Below are 14,874 nucleotides of genomic sequence, written 5' to 3'. Positions count from 1 at the left end.
AACTGTTACACTGGAAGAGAACAGGTCTGTTTGACCACTTGTCTTTTGTTCCAAGGCAAAATTCTTTACCTACTATCTAATTGTTCAATACAATTATTACAGTAGTTTAAATTCTTGGTTCTTCTAACCCAGGCATGCAGGCAACATCCATTGGCTGTCTCTGTCTCGCTTATGGTGGTGGTGGTAGGGGAACAGTAGTGGCAATGAGAGAGCAGTGGTGGCTGGGCATGGTTGAGGGGCAGCAGGAGGCAGCAGCCCTCCACAACAGTCCCAGTTTCTCATGTGGCCCCTTGGGAAAATTAATTGCCTATTCCTCATCTAACCACACTTTGCCTTAATGTCAAATATAATTTTTTGAAGAACTTTGATAGACATGAAATAAAATCTGGTAGAAGAATTAAAACAACAACTGAAACATAATGCAGTATGATGAAATGCAAGTGCATCATAAAGGTATTTATTTCCTCTTTAGAAAGTTTTAAAGGAAAATATAATTAATTATTGTTTCTATTATCGAAAGACAATGTTATTTAGGTCACTTGCTCCTAAGTACTGGAATTTTTACAACACTTAAAATATTTTTTAATTTTTGGGGCATCTGGCTATTGTATTTCCTTTTACCTTTAATCTTTTAAATAACATATAGTCATAGTTGTTTCATATACATTAAAAAGATTTCAATTTATTGATCATTCTTCTATCTCATTCATAAACTATGACTAAATTTGAATATTTACTCTGTATCAATTCACTGTGACCCAACATGAAATCATCCATCTAAGGAAATTATTTGAACTTCCCTAATTACTTTCACCTGAAAAGTCTAAAGCAATTCATGTTAAATTGCACTTCTGCTAACACACACACAACCACACACCAGCCTTGGTTTGCCATGCCTGTTTGTTGACTGTATATTCAAATCAACTTTGAAATCAACTTTATTTGCAAGCCTTGTAGCCTTCCATGAGACTGTGCCAAATAATCAGCTGTGGTCTGTGTCAAAATACAGCCGCCCTCTCCCTTTCTCCATCAGATTTTCCTAGCTGGTGGTGGGAAAGAAAAAGGTTAAACCCGCGAAACTTGGCCAAACGAATGAATGGCAAGAGAGAGAGAGAGCGAGAGAGAGAGCGAAATGAAGGGAGGGACTGACAGGCTGGAAAGAAGGGAGGGGAGGGAGGGAAGATCGTAGGCTGCGGGTGAGGCTTTGAAAGTCAGCCTCGCAGGCATTGCAGCAGAGCCCCGAATCAGGGAGAAAGGAGGGAGGACATTTACACACAGAGACGCAGATACCCTGTGGAGAGGGTGAGGGCAGCTTCCTGAAAGGGCATTGTGTAGTTGCGCGAGTGCAGATATGCTTCTGTGCGCTTTCGTCTCGGCGTCGGAGGCGGTGGCTTCATGAGTTGCTTCGTGGAGCGGCGGCCCCTTTCTCCTCCTCTTCCCTTCCATTAAGCCGCCACTCGTCGGAGCTCCCCACGCTAGAATTAACTGCCTTGAGTTCGCGTCCGCTTGTCACGGGTGGCCTTTGGAGCAAGGGAAGGTGCGCGCGGGTGCGCGCGCTCAGAGCCCTCTGACGGGCTGCGGACAGGCGGGCCGGCGCTTGCTCCAGACAGGGCTGCTGCCGCTGCTTCCCGAGGACGGCAATGGTAGTCGCGGAAACGGCCGGCGGGAACGCCACGAACCTCATTTTGGGAGGTAAGCGCGAGGGCCCCGGTTGGCTTTTCGCCGGAGGAGGGGTACGGGAGGGCGGGGAGAAGAGGGCGAGGACGACGAGGAAGAAAATGGAAATGGCCGCGGCTGAGATTAGGGACTCCGGGGGCAGAGCGAGCTGGAGAGGCGCCGCTTTGGCACCCTGACAAGAACCGGGATCAGGGAGAGACTCAAACGGACGGATGGGGCACAGGCGCTGGAGGAAGAACGGGGAAGGGGTTACTTCGGATCTCTCAGGATTATTTCCGGTGGAACCGGTCAGTTTTTTCCACCCTCTGGCTTTTCCTCCCCCCTCCCCCGCCACGGGGGCTAAATAAATAAAGTTTGGAAGCGAATTAGGAAAACAGAGCGAGCAAAGTTTGGGCTCCCTGATGTATGGGGCGGCTTTTTTTAAAATTCTTTTCCCCTTTCGCATCCTCCATACTTTCCCCTCAACCTTTCTCTGAATCAGAGAGCCCACAAAGTCTTGTGCGCAGTAGCTGCAGTTCCACCAGCTGCTCCTCTGCGGATTTAGAGCCGAGGCAAACCTTGGCGAGCAAATCCTGAAGGCTCAGCCCTCTTCTTCCCACTCCCTTCCTTGCTCCAGAGCCTCCTTGTACCGCTCCGAAGCTCCCGTTTCTTCTTTAATTTGCATGCACAACCGCTCTAGACCAGGCCATGCCTCTTTTCTCCCTGTGCTCACCCCTCGTTATTTATTCACTTCCTTTCCATTGGCAAACAGGGAAATATACACGCATGCATGCATACACGCACACAGATGTTAAGATTTTTGTTCCCAGTCCAACCTTATCTTCAATAACAGATATTTTCGAATCACTTCGTTCAATAATGTGTTCCCACTTTCTTTCGACTTATTCCATATCTTGTTGCACCATTTATCTCTAGTGATGATTTTCTTGGCTAAGGCTGCTTCAGAAATAACAGGGGGGGAAATAGTAAAATCTCTATAGGTTTTTGGATTGTACTTACTGAATTTAATGACAAACAGTTGTGATTGGAAGATCACTGGCAGTGGTATTAAGAAACTTTCTAAAAGTATAAAGTCTATAATGACTTGACAACACTGTCAAACCTTAGTACATACTGTATTAGTTATAAAGTTGTGACATTATTAAAAATGGAAGTGCAATATATGGATACTTAATGTATATTCTTTTGGTCAACTCTTTTTCTAAATATGTAGTTTATTTGACAAACCAATTATTTCTGCAATACCAAAAGGCATGTTTTTGGGTACAAAGCAGATGTAGTGTCATTCATAGTATAATCCACAAAGTTCATTTGGAACATAGGACAATTCAACTTTTAATTTCAGCTTGATTTTAGAGGTGAAGATTGCTCTTTACTCTCTGGAATAAAGCCTGTTATGAAAGTAAAGATGAATGAATCTGTATTTAACTTTTAATGGATTATAGCTCAGTGTGACATATGTCACATTCTCAGTAGACTAGTTAAGCATGTGTGATCTGAATAGGCAATGTGCTTAATAACACAGAAGTATTTTATGTTTCCAAGTGTTCTGCTTTTGCTTTCTGTTTGTCCCTGGTATTTTTTAATCTTTCTTTTAAAAAAGTTTTTGGCTTATTTTAATTCTTCAAGGAATTCTGGAAGGAATTTCTTTTTATATAAAAAAAACCTCTAAAGCATTGGTTTAGAACAGATGATAATAAAAAATAGTGGTAGAGTAGTAGCTATTTTAATTATTGTAAAACAAATGCAGTGTTTAGCTGAAATATTTACATTATAGAAGTCCCTAAATTCAAAGTAAGGCATAGAGAATTATTTGTGTTTGAGAAAATATGCTTTGGTTTTTAAGTAAATTCCCAGGCACAGACTGATCATATAGATATACACAAATACATTACCAATAAAGGTGTGGCACTGGGAATGTGACTTATTAACGGAATGTGTTCAAAGAGCTGCACTTACTCAGTAAATTCCAGATTCTTTCAGTTGCTTGTATTTGCTCAGTACTTAACAGTTATAGGATTTAGCATGATTAATTTGGGCAAAAGTCTTGTGCTACTGTTGCCCCTTATTTTTGGGCATACTTTAAATTTTTCTTCATAATTGGAGTAGGATTAAAGTACATACAGTACCATCTTTATTATAACAATGGCAGTAGCATTTAGACTTATATACCACTCCACAGTGCATTACAGCATTCTTTGAGCGGTGCACAATGTCATTATATAACTTTATTAAACCAGGATTACTAATTTCTCTTCCTTTCCCCTTTATTTTTTTGGGAGGAGGGGGGAGGTAAAAGTAAAATATAGATCTGGTTACAAGGCTGCCTTTCCATTTCTTTATCAGATTTGCATGGCATTATTTACCATTGTGTGGATGCTTTTTCACAAATTATCAATATTTATAAGTTCTTAAAATTGTATTTATATTAAATAACCCTGCATTATAATTTTCAGAAAAAAGTGCCAATCATTTTCAAACTACAGAGTTTAGTGTAGGATGGCACTGTAATCAACAGGAGATATTGAAATGTGAATTTGCTTGTTGAAATATCAAGGTTTTTATTCATATTGTTTTCCTAGTCATTTACACATTATTGTAATTTTTTGTGTGGGCTTGGATTCCTCAAATTCCTAAAAGACCTATGAATTCTAAAACAACAACAACAACAAAAACCATGTCAAGTCAAGCTTGATTCTTGTGACTAACCAACACATCCATGTTGTCTTGGAAACAATACATAGATCTATAAAAGTCTTATTGTTTTCTTCCAGGAGGTCTTTTTTATTCAATTTCCCAATCTTCTCTATGGTCCTCAGATCACTTGGTGATCTCCCATCCAAGTATTAATTTGGTCTTTTTCTCATTATTATGATCTTAAAAAATAAGATCACCAAGAAGTGTTAGATTCTACCACCAATGGTGGTATAGATTTTAAAACTGAATAGTAATTGAAAGAAATGTTTTCCTCAAGTTGCTTTTTTACAAGTATATAATACATGCCACAAAAAAATAAAACATTATTTTAAAAGCGTGGGATGTTTAAAGGTTGATTTGGATATGTTGATGCTGGATAAGGATTCTTATTCTGTCTTTGTTTCTAGTGAAAACTTAATTTCAATATCTGACTGAAATGCATACTGCATAATTCTTTTGATTTTCTATTTAAACTTTCTATTAAATAATATGATTGCTCTGTATATTTTTTAAAAAATAGATAAAATGTGCATGTAGTGAAAATTGACAATTGATATAGATCACTTCCAGTAAGGATGGTAGTGGGGAGTGAAAGTACTTCCTCTGATTAAACTCTTAGGCAAATCCATTTAAATTACATTAATTTTAAAATTAATAATTACATTGGTATGAAATTTGCTATTGGTGCCAGTGTGAGATTTCCTTCCAAAACTAATACCAGCTTCAGTAGATTTTCCTCAGAACTGTGGGAAAAAAATGGAGAAAGAAGTTAGATTGTCAATATAGATATATAGATATAAATACAGATATAGATGTGCCAAACTTGTAAATTATTGCTTTATCAACTTTCATAATGTGCTGTTTAAAATCTACAAGTTAAATGCCAAAAAAAATTGTACCAAATCTAGTTGGCTTTCAGGTTAGTGATCTCTTTTATCACTTCTCTGCTCCAAAGTGACATTTAAAACATTGATCAACAAAATGAGTGATGCATTTGCAGCAGGTGTGGAAAATACAAAAACTACTTGATTTTATATAAAATTTACTTGTATCTTGTTTGTTGAATATGACAGTACTGTTAATATTATGTTCCAATACAATAGGTTTTAAATCATCTAAGAATGACAAGATACAAAAATCTAACTGCTGTAGAAGTTACATAAAATTATGAAGGTCTGAAAGATGCTGCATAGTCTTGGGTGGAGATCCTGCTTCCAGTGAATCGGGGTTGATACAAATAATTTATGATCTGTGCTATTGCTTGTTTGTTAATTGCCACCAAAATAGATTTTGGCCATTTTAGAAAATCTGTTTCCAGTTTATAGAGATCAGTACTAAGACTTAAGAAAAAGTTAGTGCCTTGGAATATTTTTAGAATGTCAGTAATAATGTATTACAATTCATAAGAAAAACAGTTATTAGACACAACATTAAAATTTACCACATGGAATAATATTGCAGGCTTTCTACTATATTGATAAAGAGCCAGTTCATAAGAAGAGAACAAATACATATCAATACACAAGTATACATTCAGAATGAAATGTCTTTCTATTGTAACAAAGTATTCATTATCTATTGTAACATTGTATGCTTTTGTTATTTTCTTTTTCCTTTCCCCTCATTTGTTCTTTTTCCTTTTTATGTTTTATATAAACATAATAAACAGTTCTATATAGCCCCACCCCGAAATACAAAGAAACTTCAGTATGCAATTGCTGATCAAAGTCCATGATTCCCCCAGTAGCAAATGTGACAAGACTTCTTTAAACCTACAAAATTTAACAATTATTGCTTATAATCTGTTGGGTATTCTCATGTTCTAAAAGAAAAAAAGGAAAATAATATTCAACGTTACGAAACAAATAATGAGCTCAGATTCTCTTAAGTGTATATTTATCTGACATGTTTCATACTGTAACCCTATACAGGTAGTCATTGTCTTACAACAGTTCGTTTAGTGACCATTTGAAGTCACAACAGCACTGAAAAAAATGATTTATGACCATTTCTTACCTTTATGACTGTTACAGCATCCCCATGGTCATGGGATTTACATTTGGATGCTTGACAATTGATTCAGATTTTTGATGATTGCAATGTCCTAAGATAATACAATGAACTTTTGCAACCTTCTGACAAGAAAAGTCAGCAGGGAAACCAGATTCAATTAACAATTAATTTAACAACTGCAGGGATCCACTTAACAAACATAGCAAGAAAAGTTGTAAAATGGGACAATTTTAGTTAACAAATTTCTCACTTAGCAACACAAACTTTGGGCTCAATTGTGTTCATAAGTTGAGGACTACCTGTACAGTGCTTAGTTTTCTAGATGTAAACTCAATTGAATTCAGTAGGACTTAGATTTTGGATAGAACTGGTATTGTTTCAGAAAATTATTTATGCAATTAAGTGATTTAGACAAGTAATTGCTTCTCAGACAGTACAGAATTCTTGTATAAGTTACTCATGTCCTGCAGGAAAACATTTTGAAAGTAAGAGATCCTCCTTTCCCTTCCCCACTCCTCTTCCACCACCATCTCCATCTCCTCCATAAATAATAAGAATGGAATCAGAAATGTATCTGATTATTAAAATATAGAAAATATGTCCTAGTAAAAATACTAAAAAAAAAAAAATCACTGACTTTTTATTGCTTGTGTCCGTTGTAAATATATCTGTTCTATAAATTGAACCAATAGTTTTATTTTTTCATAGCAAAGTTTAAAAAGAATTTAACAAGGACTTCTTTAGACATGAAAGCCATTTGGATGATTTTGGACTAGTCACTCTTATCCCAACTCAACTCATAGGTTATTATTGTTGGGAAAAAAGGAGACAGGTATGTTAGCTCTCTCTCACACACACATGTACACACACACACACACACACACGTCAGGAACAAAAATATAATTAAAAACAAACATCAAATAACAAAAATAAATGTTAATAAATTTAATTCTGGTGATTATAAACTATTCTACTTATTCTATTTGTAAGAATTCTATCTTCGGTAATTTTAGAACAAAATGAAGGTAGCAAGCCTTAAATCTGAGACACTATTTCATTATTAGAGAGTAGCAACAGAAAAACAGTGAGTCCTGGCTTCCATTCAGTAGGCCACAAATTCAACCACACTGAAACATTTTTTCTCACTGAATGGAATTTATCACTTATCCCTTGCTGATTTTCACACAAAGATTAGCTATTTGTAAACAAGGAGAAAAAAAACCAAGTTTTAGACAAAATATACATAGAAAGGTAAAGGTTTCCCCTGACCAGTGATGCCTGACTCTAGGGGCTGTGCTCATCTCTGCTTCTTAGCTGAGGGAGCCAGCATTGTCTGAAGACACTTCTATAGTCATGTCGCTGGCATGACTATATGCCAAAGTGCATAGAATGTTGTTACCTTCCCATCGAACTGGTACTTATTTATCCACTTGCATTTGCATACTATTAAACTGTTAGGTTGGCAGGAACTAGGTCAAGTAATGAGAACTCACCACTTCATGTGAGACCATGATTGGATCTTGAACCGGGGCTGAAGCTTTCCAGCTGACAAACTAAACATCTTTAATAGCTGAGCTATCACGCTCCTAAAATATATATATTTCAAATTAAAAATCAAGTTGTTTATTTATGTACTAATTATTTTTAACTGAATCCAATAAAATTGGATACTAATTCAATTTGATATATTGAAATTGAGAACAGAATCAAATTATATGAAAAAAATGTTGATGCCATTGGCATGTACATTAAAATTGAAAATGCTATCTTTTTTTTGAGGGGAAATAACCCCATATAACAGCTGTATCAAGAGATTATTCAATCTTTATTTTTCATATTATTAATTATATAGTTCATAAAAAAACTAAAGATGCTGGTTATTACACATGTACTTAGCTATTGCATCATGTCATCTTGTGAAAGATGTCATAGATGTGATTTAAAAAGATATTTATTCTTACAATTATGCAGTTGTTTATATACTATTATTTATATTGTTGGTAATATAAGGGTCATTTTGAGAATTTATTTTATTTAGTGTATAGCATGTTTTAGGAAAATAATTATTTTGGGGCTGCCACAAAAAAGAGGGGATCAACCTAGTTTCCAAAGCACAAGAAGGCAAGACAGGATACAATGGTTGGAAACTAATTGAGAGAAGCAGTCTAAAACTAAGGAGAAACTTTCTAACAGTAAAAACAATTAACCAGTGAAAAAGCTTTCTTTCAGAAGTTGTGGGTGCTTCATCACTGGAGGCTTTTATAAAGAGACTGGACAACTAATTATCTGAAATGGTATAGGAGGTTGAACTAGAAAACCTCCGAAGTCCCTTCAAACTCAATTATTATGTATTCTGAAAATTGGAATATAAATAGAAGGAATAGATGAATACAATAAGTTGAATTTCATTCCAGTAGATTTATAAAACCAGTTTCTCCAATAGAAGATTTCTGGTAAACTCTTATGATGCATTGTGTAAAAGAGATATTTTTATTTTCTAAATACAGTGAAATTTTGATTCAATAGACTATTTGGAGCAAGAAGGATGTCTGTTATTCACAAATGTCTGATATATTAGTGAGTGTTTCACCATGGCAATATAATTTTGCTCCATTGCATTAATCTTAGAGTGGCCATAGAGGTGCAATGATTATAGCATATGTTTATTAATAAATATTTTTTAAAAAAATGAAATTTCACTTTACATATTTATAGTTTATGAATATAAAACATCAGAACCTAAATTTCTCAATTGATATTTGAAAAACCTATATTACAATCTTAAAATCCCCCTAAACCTGCATATAATTAATGAATAAAAATGACATTTTGTGTAGTTTAGAAGAAAAATAAATTGACTTTGAAGAAAATAAGTATCAACTTAGCCTTGAAAAGGAGAAAGAGGTTAAAAAGAAACTCAAGATTGTCCAAGTAAAGACATCAGCAAAATGATCTTAGAAAAGTGATTGTTGTTGCCCATTATTTGTCAAGCACAGGGAAAATCAGGCGATTAGGCAATTTGAATTAGTATAAAGATTTACTGAAGCTTAAGTTCTCTACAAGAATCTGGGTGAGTGACCAATAAGGGAAATGTGCAGGAGTTAAGAATAGAAATGAATTTAAGGTGGGCTTAGATCTCTTGCAGGTGCAAAGGTACTTGTGACTTATGACATGTTTGACCCCCCACCCTTGGGTTTAGCCTGATCATCTCCTGCATCAATCTGGGAAGGGCCATAAAGCCATTTCCACACAATTTAAATTCCATTCTGCAATGAGAAAGGTTATTCACAAGTGGAAAACATTCAAGACAGTTGCCAATATTCCCAGGAGTAAATGCGCAATGCTCAGATAAATTGCAAAAAAATCCAGGGAGTACACCTCACATGCTATACAGGCCTCAGTTAGCATGTTAAATGTTAAAGTCCATGACAATAGCATTAGAAAAGACTGAACAAGTATGGTTTCTTTGGAAGGATTAACAGGAGAAAGGCTCTTCTCTTTAAAAAGAACATGACAGCACAGCTTAGGTTTGCAAAGGTTGCATTTTAGCATATCAAAGACTTCTGGAACACTAATCTTTGGATAGACAAGACTAAAGTGGAAATATTTGGCCATAATGCATCGGACCACATTTGGTGAAAACCAAATACAGCATATCAGCATAAACTTACTAACCATCAAGCATGGGGGTGGAGGGGTGATGATTTGGGCTTGTTTTTCATCCACAGGGCCTGGGCACCTTGCAGTCATTGAATTGACCATGAACTCCTCTGTATACCAAAGTATTCTGTAGTCAAATGTGAGGCCATCTGTCCACAGCTAAAATTTGGCTGACATTGGGTCATGTGAGAGGACAATGATCCAACAGAATGGCTGAAAAAGAAAAGAATCAAGGTGTTGCAATGGTCCAATCAGTCCAGACCCCAGTCTTACTGAAATGCTGTGTAGGATCTCAATAGAGCTGTGAACAGAAGCAATCTTGTAAAGAAGAGAGTGACGAAATCTGTTTGCAAGAGAAACTAAGAAACCGATAAAGTCATACCTAAAACAATTACTTTGTTGCTAAAAGTGGTTCTAAAAACTACTGAATCATAAGGTGTGCTTATGTGTGTGGCTTCTCTATTTTGCCTTTCTTTTTGTAAAATAAACGATGGCATGATGTAATGTGTCATGTGTTGTTATTCATCTATGTATTCATCTGCTTTTAAGAACTGCTAAGAACCAGATAATTTTTTACTACATCCTGATACATAAAACCATAGAGCTCAAAGAGAGTGTACTTTCTTTTTTACATGGCTATATATGCTACCCATTTCACTGTTGAAACTACTCTTGGTGCCATACAAAATGAACATAGAAAGATATTCATGCTAGCAAAGTTTAATGCTCTACTTTTAAACCTTGCAAAAGGGCAGTTTAGTAACGTTCTCTATTTATAGCACCATTGCATATGCTTGAAAATAGCTATTAAACCAACATAGTATAAAATATATCAGGGTTAGAAGTTTATATACTTCTCACCAAGAGCATGTGTTGACCTGAGCCTGAATTACATTTTGATCAGTAGACACCATTGTTTTTTTTATATATTATGAAATTACATCAGTAGATACCTCTAATTTTAATACATTATAACAACCAATGTATTTGTCCAACCAAATATGTATTTGTCCTTTGATTATTTATTCCATAAAATAATAAAATCTATTTTTTTCAAGGGGCTTCTAAGATTGGAATATGAATCTTCTAACTTTATTTGAGAGTTATAGGCAATACTTCTGTTTTTACCTTTTTGAAATCAAACTAATTTTTTTAAGGTGCTGCATTTTGTTCCTTTAATAACAATATGAAAACTTCCAAGACCATGTAGGCCTTGTGTCTATTTTCTTGTTTTTGTTTTCATCAACTTATATTTATATTATGTAAAGCTGTTGTACTTTGGATTTATTGATATTTCATATAGGAAGAATTATTATAGCATTAATTGATTATGTGCCATCAAGTCAGTGTCCACTCTTAGTGAATATATAGATTTTCTATATGAGATCTGCTCCTAACATGGTTGTCAGGCAGTGGTGGGTTGCTAACCGGTTTACTACCGTTTCGCTCATGCTCACATGGGCATGCGCAATGCTTTTGCGCATGCACAGAAGTGTCCAGGGGGGTGGGCGGAGCCTCCAGCTGCCAGCACTACTGGTTCGGCCAAAGTGGGCTGAACCAGCAGCACCCATCTCTGTTGTCAGGTCTTCCAACAGTACACATAACACCAGTAATGCTGGTGGTCATTGTCATTTTCTCTCTCTTTCCAGCTTCCACAGCATCATAGCCTTCTTCAGAGACACAGGTTTTTGTATAATGTCTAAATTGAAATAGCATATTGTAATATTAATTGATAAAGTGAGCTCTGTATTTTGTATGTAGATGAGTTGAAGTTAATCTGTCAGGAACCACTAATTTCCAGGCTAGAGAAAACCATGTCACCATATAATGTGTTTACCTAAGACCATCACAAGAATGACCAAGTATCTATTCATTCAGTAGAGTCAGAGGGAAAAGCCTAGACTTTAAACTTTAGAGTATTGACCTCTGTAAAAGCATTGACTCCTTTGCACTGCAGAGAGCAAATCATTTGTGTGTCGTGCTGTCATTTTTGTCAGCAAGAAAAAACCTAAAATAGGCAAGTCATATTTTAAAGTCTTCCACCAGTTAGCCTATTCCTGAGTAAGGAATTAAATGTCTGTGCAGCTGAGATTTATTGCTGAGTTCTTGTATGAAGGCTAACTATAGTCCTAACTTATATCAATGCTTGTTTGAAATTTTCTTGGCAGTATTTCTTTTTTGAGGATAGGATCAAAATTGTTGGATACCTTTCATTTTTGAATAGAGGAAAGTAACACTTACATTTTCAGCAGTTTAAATTGCATTTACAGCAACTTTTTAGTTTATCATATTTGAACTTGTACTAGATAAGGTTAATAGGTTAGCAACAGAAGGTCAAATTACAAGGCATTAAGCTTAATTAAAGCAGAGCAGGAGTGGCAGGAATTTGTGACAGCTAAATAGGTTCCCTGCAGACTAATGCCAGTTATGGTGGAACCATGACTCAATTTAAGTGATGATTAACAGTTTGACATGCTAGACATTTCTAGCCAATCCCATCTGTTCTAGAGGTTAAGAAAGCACACCTTTGTAAACTGATGGGTTGATTTTGGTGCCTTTCTGGTAAAGTTTAGACGTCGAAGGCCAGTGCAGTAAGTGTAAGTTAAAGTTACATTGTTTAGTAATCTTTAACTGTAACTCTTTTATATTGTGGCTACCTGTAAACTATAACATTGCTATAGAATACAAATAACTTGTCAACCAAGTTATGAGAATTGGAAGAGATATACCAGTGATGGCAAACCTTTTCAGCACCAAGTGCCCAAACTGGAACGTATGTGCACGGACACATTTTTGGGCTGTTTTAACACCATTTTGGGGGGCATTTCTCAGACCAGAAAAGGCCAAGAAAAGGGCCTGGTTTTTTGGGCCATTTTTCAAGCTGTTTTCCAGAACTCCAGCACCTGCACTATAGTCCTAACTTATGCATGCCAGAAACCAGAAGAACAGCTGGTGACTGCATGCGTGCCCACAGAGAGGGCTCTGTGTATCACTTCTGGCATGCGTGCCATAGGTTCACCATCACAGAAATATATTCACTTTGAAACAGAATTGATTGTAATTAATTTTCTAAAGTCATATAAAAATAGTTTACATTAGCATCGACTTCTCTGATAATCATCACATTTTCTGTTTGAAATTGAACACTGAATTCTGAAAGTGACTCACTTGTTCCATGTTTTTTTTTTTTTTTAACTTTGGACAAATAGTTAATCACAAAGGAACACGTAGAGAAAAAAATGACTTAATTCACAACATATAAGAAGGGGTTATACAATGTGTAGCAGAATGGGAAAGTGGGATATAATGATCATAGAATAGATACAGGAACATGAATGCAAAAGTAGTTGTAAGATTTCTAAAATCTTACAGAGTACAGAGTTGGGAATTCAAAGTAATATGTGAAAAAGGTCACTGTATATAACTGTTAACATATGATTGAATAATTGAATATTCAGGTTATATATATATGCAACTCCATGAAAGTATATGTGCATGCATTGATCTATGTATGAATTGATTTTTAAACAAATATACATATATGCCAAATAAGTATAATATATCTATATACAGCAGAGGTATATAGTATGTATCTATATCTGTGTGCTAGATCAGTGTAATATACCTATGTATAAGTAGATATATCTATTTAGTTCAATAGTTGTACTTTGCTGTATTTTAATGCTGACTGCTCCTAATCTCATTTGTTTGTTGTATTATATTTGGGTTATTTATTTGGAATTGTAACATAATTTGGAATTATGGACATAAATAGAATTTGATGAGTGGAGATGACTTTAAATAGTATCTAGGTTGTTTTCCCCACTTTCTTCATATATTGTTTCAAATACTTAAGGTTTAGTGACTCACCTTATTATTCTTATTGTTTGTCTAAGGTAGTTAGATTTTATAAAAGATGGTGTGTAGCTTGCACTAAAGTGTATGCTGTGTTTATTGTAGTAGCTTTCAGAGTTTTCAGTAGGTAGAATGTAATTTAATTGGCATGAGAATTATGAAGTGGGAGAATATGTAGCTATTTTTTTGAAATAAAAGCATAACAAAATGTTATTTTAAAAGTAGGATATTATACTACTTTGCCAGAAAGTTAATTACTGTATCAGAATGCTTCACATGAGTTAAAATAAACAAGATAACAAATCAAATAGCACATTAAAACAATTATGCATTTATAAACCAATAACAACAATAACATATATTCTACTGAAACATCATCAATGTATTATAGCAATAGCAATAGCAGTTAGACTTATATACTGCTTCATAGGGCTTTCAGCCCTCTCTGAGCGGTTTACAGAGTCAGCATATCGCCCCCACAGTCTGGGTCCTCATTTCACCCACCTCGGAAGGATGGAAGGCTGAGTCAACCTTGAGCCGGTAAGATTAGAATTGCTGAACCGCAGATAACAGTCAGCTGAAGTGGCCTGCAGTACTGCACCCTAACCACTGTGCCACCTCGGCTCTATTATTGGTAGTAAAAAGATTTTTAATAATGTTCAAGGTTCCCTCACAATTAAACAGAATTAATTTTAGGTACAAGTGAAATTGTATCGCTGTGCACGGTTTGGTTTAAGCTAAATTGTTTATCAAAGCTTTAGGGTCTCCAAATAACCCTGTGTATAGACAAATCAAATACCTTGGTGGGAATACCTTGGTTGGAAGGTAATAGCATTCCGTGCACCTTCAGCATTTAGTCATGCTGGCCACGTGATCACAGAGACATCTTCGGACAGCGCTGGCTCTTTGGCTTAGAAACAGAGATGAGCACTGCCCTCTAGAGTTAGGAATGACTAGCATGTATGTGCAAGG

The 14,874-nt window shown here is 35.7% G+C and overlaps 1 protein-coding gene across 3 annotated transcripts in view; it reads left to right on the top strand.

Moving 5' to 3' along the window:
- The first annotated feature begins 1,188 nt into the window (after positions 1-1,188).
- NRIP1 (nuclear receptor interacting protein 1) overlaps positions 1,189-14,874 on the top strand; it is a 77,820-nt gene continuing 64,134 nt past the window's right edge. The window contains exon 1 of one of the 3 annotated variants that reach the window (XR_001313701.2): positions 1,189-1,692. The gene's annotated coding sequence lies outside the window, so the exon portion shown is untranslated. Of the gene's footprint in view, positions 1,693-1,767; positions 1,965-14,874 lie in introns of those variants that run through there. The other 2 variants (XM_014068970.2, XM_014068977.2) reach the window with 2 other exon arrangements.

Source organism: Thamnophis sirtalis, unplaced genomic scaffold (genome assembly GCF_051295495.1).
Source record: "Thamnophis sirtalis isolate CommonGarterSnake01/CBP01778 unplaced genomic scaffold, rThaSir2_p1.2 scaffold_8, whole genome shotgun sequence".
In the NCBI taxonomy this organism is placed as follows: Eukaryota; Metazoa; Chordata; class Lepidosauria; order Squamata; family Natricidae; genus Thamnophis; species Thamnophis sirtalis.
Note: the sequence above shows the minus strand (reverse complement) of the source record. Positions and strands in the feature narration are given on the sequence as shown.